We start from the raw sequence: 14,682 nt of genomic DNA on the forward strand, positions 1-14,682 counted from the left end.
TTAAACAAACATATTTACATTAACATGGAGTACCAACAAAATGACTTATCAACTTTAGCTTTAGCTATACCCATTAATCTAGTCTGAATCTCTTCTACCAAAAGAGTAACAAAATCAAAAATAGAACTCATACCATAATGAAGTGTTTGAGCAATGATGAAAATAATAGAGCCTAGGATGTGATCTTGTTCATCTGTTCCAAATATATTCTAGACAAAAATATAGTGCTTGTGCTCTAGGACTAAAATATTTTCTCCACAATGGCTCTAGAGTATTTTGTGTAACCAAGGGTAATTTTCCTATCTTGACAAAATTTTCTTGTAGTGGTCCTCCCCTCAAATATACCCTCTATGGATCATACCTATCCCACGGATCTTCCATGTCAATTCTCTTATGTACTACATAGTTAGGGTTTAGCTTGAAAACCTCACTGATCAATTATGGTGAAACCCTAAAAGGATTGTCACCAGAATGATTCTTCACTATGTTGGTTATTGGATCATACTTCTTCAACATTATTGCAAGTCATCAGCAAAGAAAACCCCTGGTACAACCAATTTTCTAATATCAAATTCCCACACCTTATTCAAGGGAGTGTTGAGTTTTCTCTTTGAAAATAATTTATAAAACAACTCTAAACCCCCAACAGATGTCTAAACATCTCCCAACCAATTTTATTTGTCAAAGAAGCCCTCATTGATCAATAACCTAGGGTTCTTTGGTATGAATTCTTTTTCCCTAGAAAGTTCATTTATGCATTTTGGCATTTTCTCTAAAAAACCATTATGCAAAGCCCTTTTTAGGTAATCTAATTTCCCTAATAAATCCCTTCATGGATTCATATTGAACAATTATCTTACTGTGAGTGTATTTTCTCAATTAGCCAAAAATTCAAACTCTGACCTGATTTTCCTATTTATTTCTTTGAAAAATCATTAGCAACAACTCTAAAACCTTTAGAAAATGCACCTTTAGCTTTGGATATCTTTTCTCTATGATAAATCTATAACCTTAGTTTTCAATAATGAAAAATTAGATGCCTTATTGCAAATTTAGTCTCACATGAAACAACATTGATCAAAATTAATGTTCTAATAGTCATATTTCATGTTACACTATGAAATTTAAAATCTAGCTATTGATCTTCATAAATTAGATGGATTAGCTTTAAAAACCAAATTACTAGATTATCATTTTGTGAAATTGGCCACGCATCATCAAGGCACTTCCCTGTATTCTATAAAGTTTGAGAAATTTCAAATTGTGAGAAAGTGTCTATCATCGATCTCTGAATAATTAACGATCATAAAAAACCTTAGTTGTTATTGCACTTGCTTTTAATATTTTGAGCCCACTGAATATTTAGCCTCCAACTCATTATACATACAATACTCTTCAACAAATGAGCATAAAAACATTTGCAATAAATTCCATCTCAGCATTACCTGGCAACCTTCAAAATAACTAACCCCACATAGCCACATGTCAAAAGGTCACTTCCCCACATTCTTTAAAACTCAAGAATCTTCATAAAGTAGGAAAATACTCACCATCAATCTTTGCAAGATCAATGGTTCCACAAGATTTAATTTATTTAAAACCAATCATCAACTATATCCAATGAAATGAAGTTAATATGCCAAGTGTTCTGACACCTTTTTAACTATTCTGACACTGTTTTAACTTTGTAGCCCACAAGAGAAGTGACCTTAGCAATTCCATGTGTCAACAAGGAATTTCCTCAATTTCTTTAAGGTTTAGTCATCTTCATATTGTGGGAAAATGCCCACCATCGATCCTAGATGATCTATGATGCAACAAATCCTTCTTACTTTAGTCCTAGTTACCAAATTCATCCAATAAAGTAGCACTAAATTTCCACTATGTTCTAATAGAAATCTAACAACTCTAATGTTCTCTGACAAGTCTACCTTGTGTGGCCCACAAAGGAGATGACATCACAAAAAACCATGTGTCAAGTAGTCGCTTCCCTACATTCCATAAAGTTCAAGCAATTTCAAATTGTAGGAAAGCAATGCTCATTGATCTTCTCATGGTCAACGGTTTAAGATTTAAAGCACATAGGGTTAAAGACTTACAAAGTAATACTATGTAGGTTGACTCACTATTAAAACCACAAGTAAAGAAAATTTTAAAGGAAAATGATTTTTGGGAAAATATTTTAAAATAAACATGGAAAATTTGGAATAAAGACTTTCTGAGGCAAAAAAAAAATTAATGCTTATTTTTAAAATGAACCAATGCAACCCTATTTTTGGAAACCTAGCACACAAATAATATTAAGGTAAACATGAAATTTGAGGTTTTCTTTTAGGGAAAATAAGTTTTAACACACACAACCTCTAATTTCAAAAGGTAAATTTGGGTTTTCACTATAAAATGCAACAAATTTTTGGATGTGAAAAACCAGGCCAATAGATTCATTGAATCTCACCTAATCTAGCCTAACCCTAAAAGGGATGATGGAGGATGAATGACAAAGATCTTAATTTTATATTTATAGAGATGGCTAGTCAGAAGTAAAGGTTAACTTGTGCGAGAACCTAAGGAACAAAAGGAGTATAGGGTATTGCTTCATTCAGTGACCTAAGAGAAAAGACTATTATTGGAAAGAAAAGTAATAAGGCTTAAGGGTATGGATGCTTGAAGGGTGCACAAGCTATCAAAGTTGAAGTGTGTGAAAGCCAAGTAGAATGGAGGACTAAAACAAAGATCAATAATCTACAAAGTGTGTTGTAAGTTATTATCAGATCAAGCCTTACTTTTACTTTCTATTCATTATACCAATCTAGGGCAAATCATTTGGATTAAGGTTGACCTAACAATCATTTGTAAATCCTTTAACTCTGTGACATTACAAGTGAATGAACTAAAGTCCTCTAACAAGGATCACTCCTAACAAGGTGATTAAAATCCTCTAACCAGCTCACATTTAATAGTGTGCATTGTGACCTTTAATAGAATTGGCCTTTCATAGGGCATCACTTTAGAAGAGTGAGAATGAATAGCATGTTACTGGTTGTTTTCCCAAATTGAGTTTTCATGTTAAATCATTATGTCAAATGTGTTATTGAATCTATTATATTTCATGCTTACATTTTTGCAAAGTTGAAGTAATTGTATGATCTAATGGATGTATGCATGATGAATATGTTTCATGGATATGGATTCACTAAATTGTGAAACATTTTATTTGTACATCTAGACCTTGGATAATTGATTCAACCCCCCCCCCCCCCCCCCCCCCCCAAGTTATTCTAAATAATTTCAACAGTATATTCTTAGGATATTCCACAAGAAGAAAATCTTATAAATGTTTAAATACTAACACTAACAAAGTTGTGGAAAGTGCAAATGTGAAATTTGATGAATATACAAATGCACATGAAGCTAAACTTGCAAAGGAACTTGAAGACTACAAAACTTGTGTGTATTTATATGATGACACAAGTAATGATGAAGCTATGAACCAATTTGCAAATCAAAAACATCAAGTTTCAGTGACTTCCAAGTCATGTACAATCAATGTTGAGCTACATTCAGGAACTGAACTACATTTAGGTGTCAAGTTACAAATAGAAATTGAAGTACATTTTGATACTGAGATCAGTGCACATGTAAGGAATTGAGATACCTAATAGAGAAGCACATAGTGATTTTGAAGCTAAAAGATCTATCAAAGAAATTAGATTAGAACTAAGATTATCAAAGTATGTCAAAAGACATCAGCCTACTATACAAATTATTGGAGATAAAGAGGCCAAACTTATGACAAGGAACAAGTTGAGAAGTGACAGATGTCTTCTAAGCATGGATGAGCATAATTTAGTGAAGAATGCATTAGAAAATGATGAATGGAGTCAAGCTATGAGAGAAAAGTTTGATTAAATTGAGAAGAAAAAAACCTGGCCACTTGTACCCAGACCAAAGAACAAGAATGTTATTGAAACTAATTGGGTGTACTAAAATAAACTGGATGAGAATGGTGAAGTCACAAGAAATATGGCAAGACTAGATTGCAAGGGGTATGCTCAAGAAGAAGGAATTGACTATGGAGAAAGATTTCCCATGTTGCAAGATTAGAAGGAGTAAGAACTATGCTTGCTTACTCTGCATACAAAGGTTTCAAAGTTTATTAGATGGATGTGAATTTTGTATTTCTAAATAATATATTAGAAGCAAAGGTTTACATAAAAAACCTAAAGGATTTATTGATCCAAAAAATAATAGCATAGTATCTAGACTACACAAAGCTTTATATGGTTTAAAGAAAGCACCTAGAGCATAGAATGAGAAACTTTATAATTATCTTATGAAGATTGGCTTTGAGAGAATTGATGAAAATAATAACCTATACTTGAAGACTAAAGGTGGTAAAGGTATTTTAATAGCTGAAATTTTTTTGATGATATTCTATTTGGAGGACCCAATGCACTATGCAAGACATTTGCTAATGAAATGATGAAAGAATTTGAGATGTCTATGTTTGGAGAGATTAAATTCTTTGTTGGTTTACAAGTGTATCAAATGAAGTATGGTATTTACATTACTTAGTCTAAGTATGTAAAATAAATATTGGAAACTTTTGGTATGGAAGATTCAAGACTTGTTAGCACACCTATGGTAACAGGACATAAACTTTCCAACATTGATGATTCTATTAAAGTGAACCAAACATTGTACAGGTCTATGATTGGAAAATTTTAATATGCAGTTCATAGTAGACCTAATATTGCTTTAGCTATTGGGATTGTTGCAATATTTAATGCTAATCTTAAGGAAAATTACTTAATGGTTGTCAAAAGGATAATGAGATATACGAAAGGGATAGAAAACTATGGTTTGTAGTACAAGAAGAATGAAAAATTTGAATTGAGAGCTTACACTAATGATGATTGGGCTAGAAATTTTTATGACAGATAAAGTACAAGTGGTGGAACATTTTTCTTGGGAAAGAGACTAGTTAGTTGGACTAGTAAGAAACAAAATTGTATCTCACAATCTACTACTAAAGCTAAATATGTGGCTACTACAATGAGCCTATTGTAATCTACTATGACAATACTAGTACTATAAACATATCAAAGAACCATGTGATGCATACAAAAAAAACACATAGCTATCAAGTATCATTACTTGAGAGAACTTGTTTAAGCAAAGAAGTAAGGATGGAGTATGTGAATAAAAAAGAATAGATAGCTGACATATTCACAAAGGCTTTAACTAAGGATGCTCATGAATACCTAAGAGGTAAAGTAGGGGTGTTACCCCTATCTAAAGCTATTTAAGAGGAAAGAGAAGTCTATTGCATCAACTAAGTTGAATGTCATATTTTACAACTTGATGTAGTGGATCTTACTTTAGGAGCTGCCTAAACTAATAGCAAAGGTAGAATAGAAGATTGTTGAGAATTGTGTCTCAACCTTGCAAGCTTTTTCTGAAAAACTCTAGAAAAATTTAAAAATTCTAGAATTTGTTTGTGGTAGTTTTCCACATGTTTATGAGTTGGAAAAAGGTGTATGATTTGTTAAAACTTTCTCTAGTCTCTAGAACAATGTAGAAGGGGTATTTTAGAATGTAAACAATTCATTAAATGACTTTTATGTGGGTCTAAACTAGAGGAAAAAATTATGGACGAAAATAGTATTCTTAGAGTTACAAATTACAAGTGGTTAACATGTGGTATGGTTGTTTTACCCATGGTTTTGCCCCATGGTTTTGTAAAACCACAAATGGTTTCCAATGGAAAATCACTATAAATGGAGGGCTTGGAGAGGTTTTTGAATCATCAATTTTAGTTTACAAGACTAGTGCTAAAAGGAGTCTCTCTGAGTTTGAGTCCAAGTTCAAGTTGTGGTGATGTGCTCCTATAAGAAATTGCATTACAAGTGTATTGTAATCTTCCAGATTTAAGAATACATTGTGTAGGTTTTAGAGGGTGGGGTTTTTCTCCCGGAAGGGTTTCCCCATGGTAATCATTGTGTTATATTCATAGTTATTTTTATTATGTTATTATGAATTTCTTGAGATCTTTGCAATAGCTAGTTGAATTTGCATAATCGTCCCCTCAAAGATTAGTGTAGGAGGCAATTTTGTGCACCTTAGCTTCCTTACAAGTGGTATTAGAACCTAGCTAGTTTTGGTCCTATTTGTTGGGTATAGGGTTTTTTGAGCTAATCAAGGTTTGAGTGGGAGCTTGTGCAGAGGTTTTTATTTTTGTGTTGCAAGATTGCAAATATGGCAAGCACATCAGGGAGGATTGATGTAGAGAAGTTTTCTGGCACAAACTTTGAAATGTGGAAGCTGAAGATCGAAGATCTATTGATTGATCAGGATCTATAAGATGCAATTGATGAAAAGAAGCTGAGGCCAATAGTGTAATACCCTACTTGGAGATCCTTGGAATAAGGATTCAATTCAAGCCAAGTGATGCAGGAGCATCCTAGGTGTAAGGGCAATCTTACATCACCCAAAATATTTTAGTTTGTCTTTTCTATTTTAATAAGGACTAGTAGATAGGGTGGTTACTATTTATGGGATCTTGTTATTTTTAGTAAGTTTTTCATATGAGCTTGAAATGTTTTCATTTTCTACAGAAACATTCATTTTAGAGATATAAGCCTATCATAAAAATCTCATTGCTCCAACTTAAATATCAAAGAATTATTGTGGATTTTTAGTGGAAAATTTTGTAGAAAAATCTTTAGGCTCATCATTGGAGGCCTTAGAATGCCTGGATGAAATCCAAATACTTGACAAAAGGGTGCTAGCATTGTTTTGAGCTTGTAGATCAAAATCTGGTGTTTTCGAAAGGTGGTTATAATAGCCAATCGAAGCAATAGTTTGTGAGTTATGGTCTTCTGAAGTTGGGCAACCCAAAATTTATAAAATAATTTTCAAAGATGTATTTGGCAAACTCTATATATTTTTTTAGGGTCTATCAGCCTTAGGTATTAAGTTTGACATCTAGAACCTTCCCAGGTGGTTTAAAACTACCTATTTAAGAAAGGCCCAAACATTGTCTAGGGCAGCTCTTGGTGATAGTTCATAGCTTGTCTTGAAAATTTTTGTATTAAAGGCTCCCATGTGGTTTAGCATATTGTACTTATGAATTCTATAATTCCATATTTGTGGCATAGATAAGAAGTTCATATTTTGTTCTCACATTTGTTGTTATTTCTTTGTCTCTGTTATGAGTTTATGGTATTAAGAGGAGTCCCCTACATCAAGTGGTATTAGAGCTAGATTTCTTGTGTGTGTGTATAGATTGCCAACTATAATGTAGTTCACCTCAAGACTATGGCTTGGGCTAAGCGTGTAGATAGATCATCGATTGTGAGGCAGTTTTCACTAGGGTTTTAGCTAAAGCACAAAAAATGCCTCCACAAAGAGAGTGTGGTAGAAGAGCTATAAGTGCTACACATGAGGTTTTTAGAGCCCTCCAAAGATAGATGCAAGCATTGGAAGAACAAATATAGAGAGGAATAAATCTTCCTATAAGAGATGAAAGTAAGGATGAGGACAAAGTAGAAGAAAATGTCAGAGAAGAGCCAATTCTAAACCTAGAGGAAGAGAGGCTTTTTAGGGCCATCTCCAAGATTGGAAAAAGACCTAAGTTTTAAATTCCCACATTTTTGAGAAATCTTAATCTAGAGGAGCTGATCAATTGGATCAATGAATTGGAGGAGTACTTTGAACATGAAGATATTGAAGATCCTAATAGGGTCAAGTTTGCATAGGCAAAACTCAAGGGACATGCAAAGATCTGGTGGCAAGAGGTTTAGTTGGAGCAAAATAGAAAGGGAAAGGAAAAAATCACTAGATGGTAATGGATGGTAACTAAACTGAATTGATAATTCATTCCTATGGATTATGAGCTTTATCTATTGAAGAAAAATACAAGGGTTGAAGTAAGCGGGAAAATCTATTTAGAGAGAAAGAGGCAAAGGACAAGGATCTAGAAGAGGAGGCTTCTATGGGAAATATTTTTACTATAGAGTAGAAGGGCATAGAGCATTTAAATTTACCTAGTGCCAAGGAAGGAAAGATCAAGTAATAAAAGGCTAGGCTATAGTTGCACATGTTGATGAAAATGTTAGATTATCACATTCTAAAGATACTGAAAGAGGAGAAGTCCTAGTTAACTGAAGAGTACTATTGAATGGTGAGAATGAATCTGAACAAGGTAGGAGATTTTTTTGCATAAGGTGTAGATGTGAAGATAAGTGTTCTAATTTGATCATTGATGGTGGACGTACTAGCAATATAGTGTCAAAAATGATGGTCACCAAGTTGAAGTTAAAGAGGCAAAAACACCATGTTCATACTATATTCCTTGGGTGCAAGATGACCACAAGGTCATGGTCAATGAGCAGTGCTCAATGAAGTTCAAGATTGGAAGCTACTAGGATGAGGTACTATGTGATATCATACCCATTGACATATATCATATGTTGTTGGGTAGGCCATGGTAGTTTGATAGACATGTTGTAATGATGAGCGAGAAAATACCTACACTCTAACTAAGGATGGAGTGAAACATAAGTTGAAGTCATTGAAGGTATAAAGAAGAAAAGGTATGTAGTGCTACTAGAATATGTCTTGTTGATGGAAAAGAGTTTCTTAAAGGTATGAAGCATGAGCATATGTGTTTTTCTATAATTCTTAAAGATAGTAAAGAAGATGTACCAGAGGTACTTGCAGAAGTTGCAGATATGTTGGGAGAGTTTTCTTATATTGTATCAGATAATGTACCTAATGGATTGACCCAATGAGGAAGATTAGTCACCAAATGGATTTGATTCTAGGAGTCAGTTTTCTAAACAAGGCAACGCATAGAATGACACCGGAAAAAAGTGAAGACTTGAATAGGAAAGTTCATGAGCTATTGCAGAAGGGGTTGATTCAAAAGAGTCCAAGTCCATGTTTTGTACCAATAGTATTAGCACCAAAGAAGAAGGGAAAATGGAGGATGTGCATAGATTCTTGAGCTATCAACAAGATCACAATAAATTATAGATATATATTGCCAAAGATGAATGATATTATGCACTGTTTAATTGGAGCTGAGTATTTCACAAAGATAGATCTAAAGAGTGGGTACCATTAGATTTGTATTATAGAGAGTGATGAGTGGAAGACTGCTTTCAAGATAAGGGAAGGACTGTATGAGTGGTTAGTCATGCCTTTTGGGCTAACCAATGCATTGAGAACTTTCATGAGGCTCATAAATGAGGTACTAAAGGAGCATCTAGGAAAGTTTTTCATTGTTTACCTAGATGATATATTGATCTTTAGTAGGACATTAGAGGAGCATTTGATTCATATTCACAAGGTATTTGATAAGTTGAGGGAAGAAAAGTTGCTAATAAACTTGAAGAAGTGCAGTTTTGTAAAGAAGGAATTGGTGTACCTAGAATTTGTAGTCTCAATAGAAGGTTTGAAAATTGACCTAGAGAAAGTGAAGGCTATCCTCATATGGCTTACTCCAAGGAGTATGATAGAGGTAAGATCTTTTCATGGACTAGCTACATTTTATAGAAAGTTCATAAGAGGTTTTAGTAGTATTTGTAGACCCTTGACTGAAACAATGAGAGGAGATAGGAAAGAGTTTAAGTGGACTATAGGAGTAGATAAGAGTTTTAATCTATTGAAATAGAAAGTTACTGAGAAACCTACTTTAGCACTTCCCGATTTTAACAAGGTCTCTCAAGTAGACTGTGATGCTAGTGATACTGCAATAGGAGTTGTTTTGAGCCAAGAAGGTAGACATGTTGCTTATTTAAGTGAGAAGTTGAATGATACAAAAATAAAATATATTTTTTATGATCATGAAGTTTATGCTATAGTTCAAGCATTGAAGAAGTGGAGACACTATCTTCTTCCTAAAGAGTTTGTTTTGTCTACTGATCATCAAGCTTTGCAATATTTGAATAGTTAAGGAAAATTGAACCAAAGGCATTTAAAGTGGGTTGAGTTTTTGTAGAGTTATACATTTGTTTTGAAACATAGGAGTGGGAAGTCTAAAAAAGTTGTAGATGCTCTTAGTAGAAGACAACTTTTGCTGACAAAAATGAAAATAGAGATGGTTGGGTTTAAGGAACTTAATACTTTGTATCCAGATGATCCTAATTTTGGTGAAGGGTAGAAGGTTTGTATAGAACCTATTACACTTGATAGGAAAAAGTGGTTGGATTTTATGATCTAGGATAGTATGTTGTTTAAAGGAAGTTATTTGTGCATTCCCAAAAGTTCAATGAGAGAGAATCTTATCAAAAAGAAGCATAGTGGAGAATTGGCTAGACATTTTGGTAGAGATAAAACCATAGCTTTGGTTGCTGAAAATTATTATTGGCCATAGTTGTAGCAAGATGTGACAAAGTTTGTACAAAGTGTTAGGAATAAGGTGTCTCAACCTTGGATAATTCCTCTTCTTATTATTTGTTTTGTAAATGTATTTTTTTCAAATAATGTAATTAAGTGCGAGTGTACATGTCTAGTTGGCATATTCATGTGTCACTCTACTTGTAGGTGTTAGCATCTTGAATAGTGTGTAAGGACATCATGATTGAAATGGTTATGAAGGATTCCTATGATGCGTAAGAGCTATCTTTGGAAGATATGATGATGGGTGAAGATGTGAAGACATGTGGCAATTGATCATTAAGTATTGTACACTCGAGTCTCCATCTAGCACATGAAGTTTGAGGCATCAGCCCAAAAAAATTTTGGGTTCCTACTTTTCTAGAGAATGGTAAAACCCTAATATAGTTCTTCTTTAGAAGTTACCCTAAAATGGAAAGTGCACGATATAAGTGACTTTAGGGTTGTAGATAGGAGAGAGTGAAAGTGTATTGTTGGTAGTGTTTTGTTGCAATTGGATTTGTCTTTCATGTCTTGCAAGAACTTGCATTGCAAGTTTGTTGTAACCTTTGTGTTGAAGATAATACATTGTGTAGGTTTTAGAGGGGTGAGGTTGTTTTATCAAAATGTTTTTCCCCACTAACATACTTTTTTGTTTGTGTTTTTTTTCTCTATCTATTTTTTGTATTCATGGTTGATTGTAATATTGTTGTTTACATAATATTGAATCTAAAATTGTAAGGATTTAAATAGAATTTTCACAATACTTTCCTTAAGGGATTAGTGTAGGAAGTAATTTCTATCCCTGATTTTTCTTACACAAAGTTGTAGAGTATGTCAGATGGTGAAAGGAGTGAAGTAGAATATAGGGTTATATCAACCATTACATATACCAAGGAAGTCATGTGAGGATATCAGTATGGATATTGTTCTTGGTTTACCAAGGACACAGTGTGGGCATGCTTCTATTTTTGTGGTGGTTGACAGGTTTTCAAAGATGGCACATTTTATTCCTTGCAAGAAGACTAGTGATCTTGTCCATGTAGTAGAGTTATTTTTAGAGAAATGGTGAGATTACATGGTCTACCAAAGAGTATAGTTTCAGATAGAGATATCAATTTGTTGGGAATTTCTAGCATACATTCTAGAAGAAGTTGAAGATAGATTTGAAGTTTAGTTCATTACATCATCCACAAACTAAAGGACAGACAAAAGCTGTGAATCACAATTTGGGAAACTTGTTGAGATGCTTGGTTGGAGATAAACCAAAAAGATGGGATATGATTTTACCACAAGTGGAATTTTCATATAATAATTCTATCAATAGGAGTACTAGTAAATCACCATTCCAGATTGTATATGGGAGCAGTCCTAGGAATGCTTCTAAATTGAGGCAGTTGTATAAAGGAGAGATAAGTAGTGCTAAAGCAAAAGATTTTGCTAAACATTTGAAGAATGTCCATGAGGAGGTGACAAAGCACATCATAAAGATGAATACAAAATATAAGGCTAAAGAAGATGTGAAAAGGAGATATAAGGAATTTCATATTGGAGATGAAGTCATGGTTCATTTTAGAAAGGAGCATTTAACAGTGGGTATGTATAATAAGTTGAAGATGAAGAAGTTTGGATCATGCAAGATAGTGAAAATTTATGATTCTAGAAATGTGTATGAAGTGGAGTTGCTTGTTAAATTGAATATTTCACCAATATTTATTATTTTAGATTTGACAGAGTATTATGAAGGAGGTGGTGGAGATGAAGTTGTAGAAGTGCAATGGAGCATTCCAAGAGCTAGTTCAGCCACAAAGGAGATTGAGGAGATTTGGTCAAATGAAAAAAGAGGCTAGTTGAGGATTCATCATGGCTAAAAAATGAGGATAATAATCTTGGCTTTCTTCTAAATACCTGAAACGTGACAGGGTCACTTCTCAAATTACCCCTAGTGTCTGATACAAGAGCATCCTGGGTGTAAGGGAAATCTTGCATCACCCAAAAATATTTTATTTTCATTCTTTTCTATTTTAATAAGGACTAATAGATAGGGTGGTTAATATTTATGGGAACTTGCTATTTTTAGTAAGTTTTTCATATGAGCTTGGAATGTTCTCATTTTCTATAGGAAGGTTCATTTTAGACATATAAGTCTACCATAAAAATTTTATTCCTCCATCTTAAGTATCAAAGAAGTTATTGTGGATTTTTAGTGGAAAAATTTGTAGAAAAATCTTTAGGCTCACCGTTGGAGGCCTTAGAGTGCCTAAATGAGATCTAAAAACTTGATGGAATGGTGCTAATGCCATTTTGAGCCTATAGATCAGAAGCTGGCATTTTTTAAAGGTGGTTATAATAGCCAATCGAAGCAATGGTTTGTGAGTTGTGGCTTCCAAAGTTGGGAACCCAATATTTCTAAAATAATTGTCAAAGATGTATTTGGCCAACTCTATATATTTTGTTAGGGCCTATCAGCCTTAGGTATTAAGTTTGAGCATCTAAAACCTTCTCGAACAGCATAAAATTGTCAATTTAAGATATATCCCAACATTGTGTAGGATAGCTTTGGGTGATAGTTCATAGCTTTTCTTGCCAATTATTGTACTGGAGGCACCCATGTGGGTTAGAATATTGTACTTATGAATTTTATAATTCTACATTTGTGGCATAAATAAGAAGTACATATTTTGTTCTCACATTAATTGTGTTTCTTTGTTTCTATTATGAGTTTATGATATTAAAGGGAGTCCCCTGCATCACCAAGATTTTTTTTTTTACAAGTATGAATGCACATGACATCATATAGGGATCGCAAAGATTGCAATGAAAGACTTCATCAACAATCTAAGCAACCAATAAATCTCCAAACACCATAACCAAAAAAAAATGACAACTATAGAAGATGCACAACCTAATTCAAATCAAACATCTAAAACTCAAAATGCAATACCAATGGATTGAAGAACACCTTAGAGGGTAGCTGAAACACTTGTTGAAAAAGTTTGGGTCAAACTGAGAAGTGCCAACTATCTGCCTAGATAGGTACGATACTTTCTAGTAGCATATGACCTTTCACAAGAAGGGGGCACAACACTTTCAAGGTTTAAGTGACACATCTCAAGAGGGCATGTGATATTTTGTACGACACTTCTTTAAAGGGGGTGTGATACCAAAAAGTATCATATGACATTTCTCTAAGAGACATGCGATACAATTAGGGATTGTATAATAGATCTCTATTGGGCATATGACACTAAATTGTATCACCCAATGCTAACACATAATCACCTAGGAAAAGAGAGAAATACTCTAAGGGCCAAAACAAGGGATGAAATAGGAAAGCAAACTTCCACATCAGGGAGTACCAGATCCACATAGATCAAGGAGTAAAAACTCAAGTGCATAACAACATGATGCCATGAAACAAGAAAGAGGAGCATCTATCCATCTAAACCATAGTAGTAAGAAAACATACTAAAAGAAACATCGCAATTTTAGAAATCACATCACAATAACTGAACAACCAAGCTAAGTACATGGTTCCTCCCAACTACCAATAGCATCATAAGACCATCATGGATCTTAGCCATCCCTTATGCGTAACATTAAAAAGTACTGACCAGATCGTCAGTGCTATCTTATGAGGATGTCACTACTAAAATGTGCTACAACATAAGAATAAGAAAATCTAACATGCTATATGTAAATCATAAGATAAACCACATCATCTATCATACGCTAAACATCATATGAATAGTAAATCTAACATGTTAAACCAATAGGCAATAGATACACCAAAAAAACAATTCACATCACCTAATCATATACTAAACATCACAATATAGGAATGTTTCAAATAAACTAGAATCATCTAAATATGATATCCAAGAATTCCAGTAAAAGAATAAATGATAAGAAAGCATACTTCGAAACCTAAAGTATTAGGGGAAAACATCTAGCAATGGTCACACTAGGATAAAAGATCATCTCTGCACACTAGTCCGTAATAGTGGTATGGGTAGCTACACCTCTCAACTTTGTGAAACATATACGTCCACTCCTACTATGCTAATGGAGATAAAGATCCAACCACAAACACACATAAATCATAATTTCCATGGCTAACACTCATGCTAGACAATATGATGACTAAAACCAAGACATAGACAATGCATAAACTACAGGTCCTAGTCAAACACTCAATGGGTTACTAAGTAAGGGCTAATATCATGGAGAGTCACTTGGCATTGACAAGCCCAAGCTTAGAACATGTAGATTCAACTCCTTAAATAAAAAGGCTCTAAC

Source organism: Cupressus sempervirens, chromosome 7 (assembly GCF_028749045.1).
Source record: "Cupressus sempervirens isolate cs-2001-9-10 chromosome 7, ASM2874904v1, whole genome shotgun sequence".
Classification (NCBI taxonomy): Eukaryota; Viridiplantae; Streptophyta; class Pinopsida; order Cupressales; family Cupressaceae; genus Cupressus; species Cupressus sempervirens.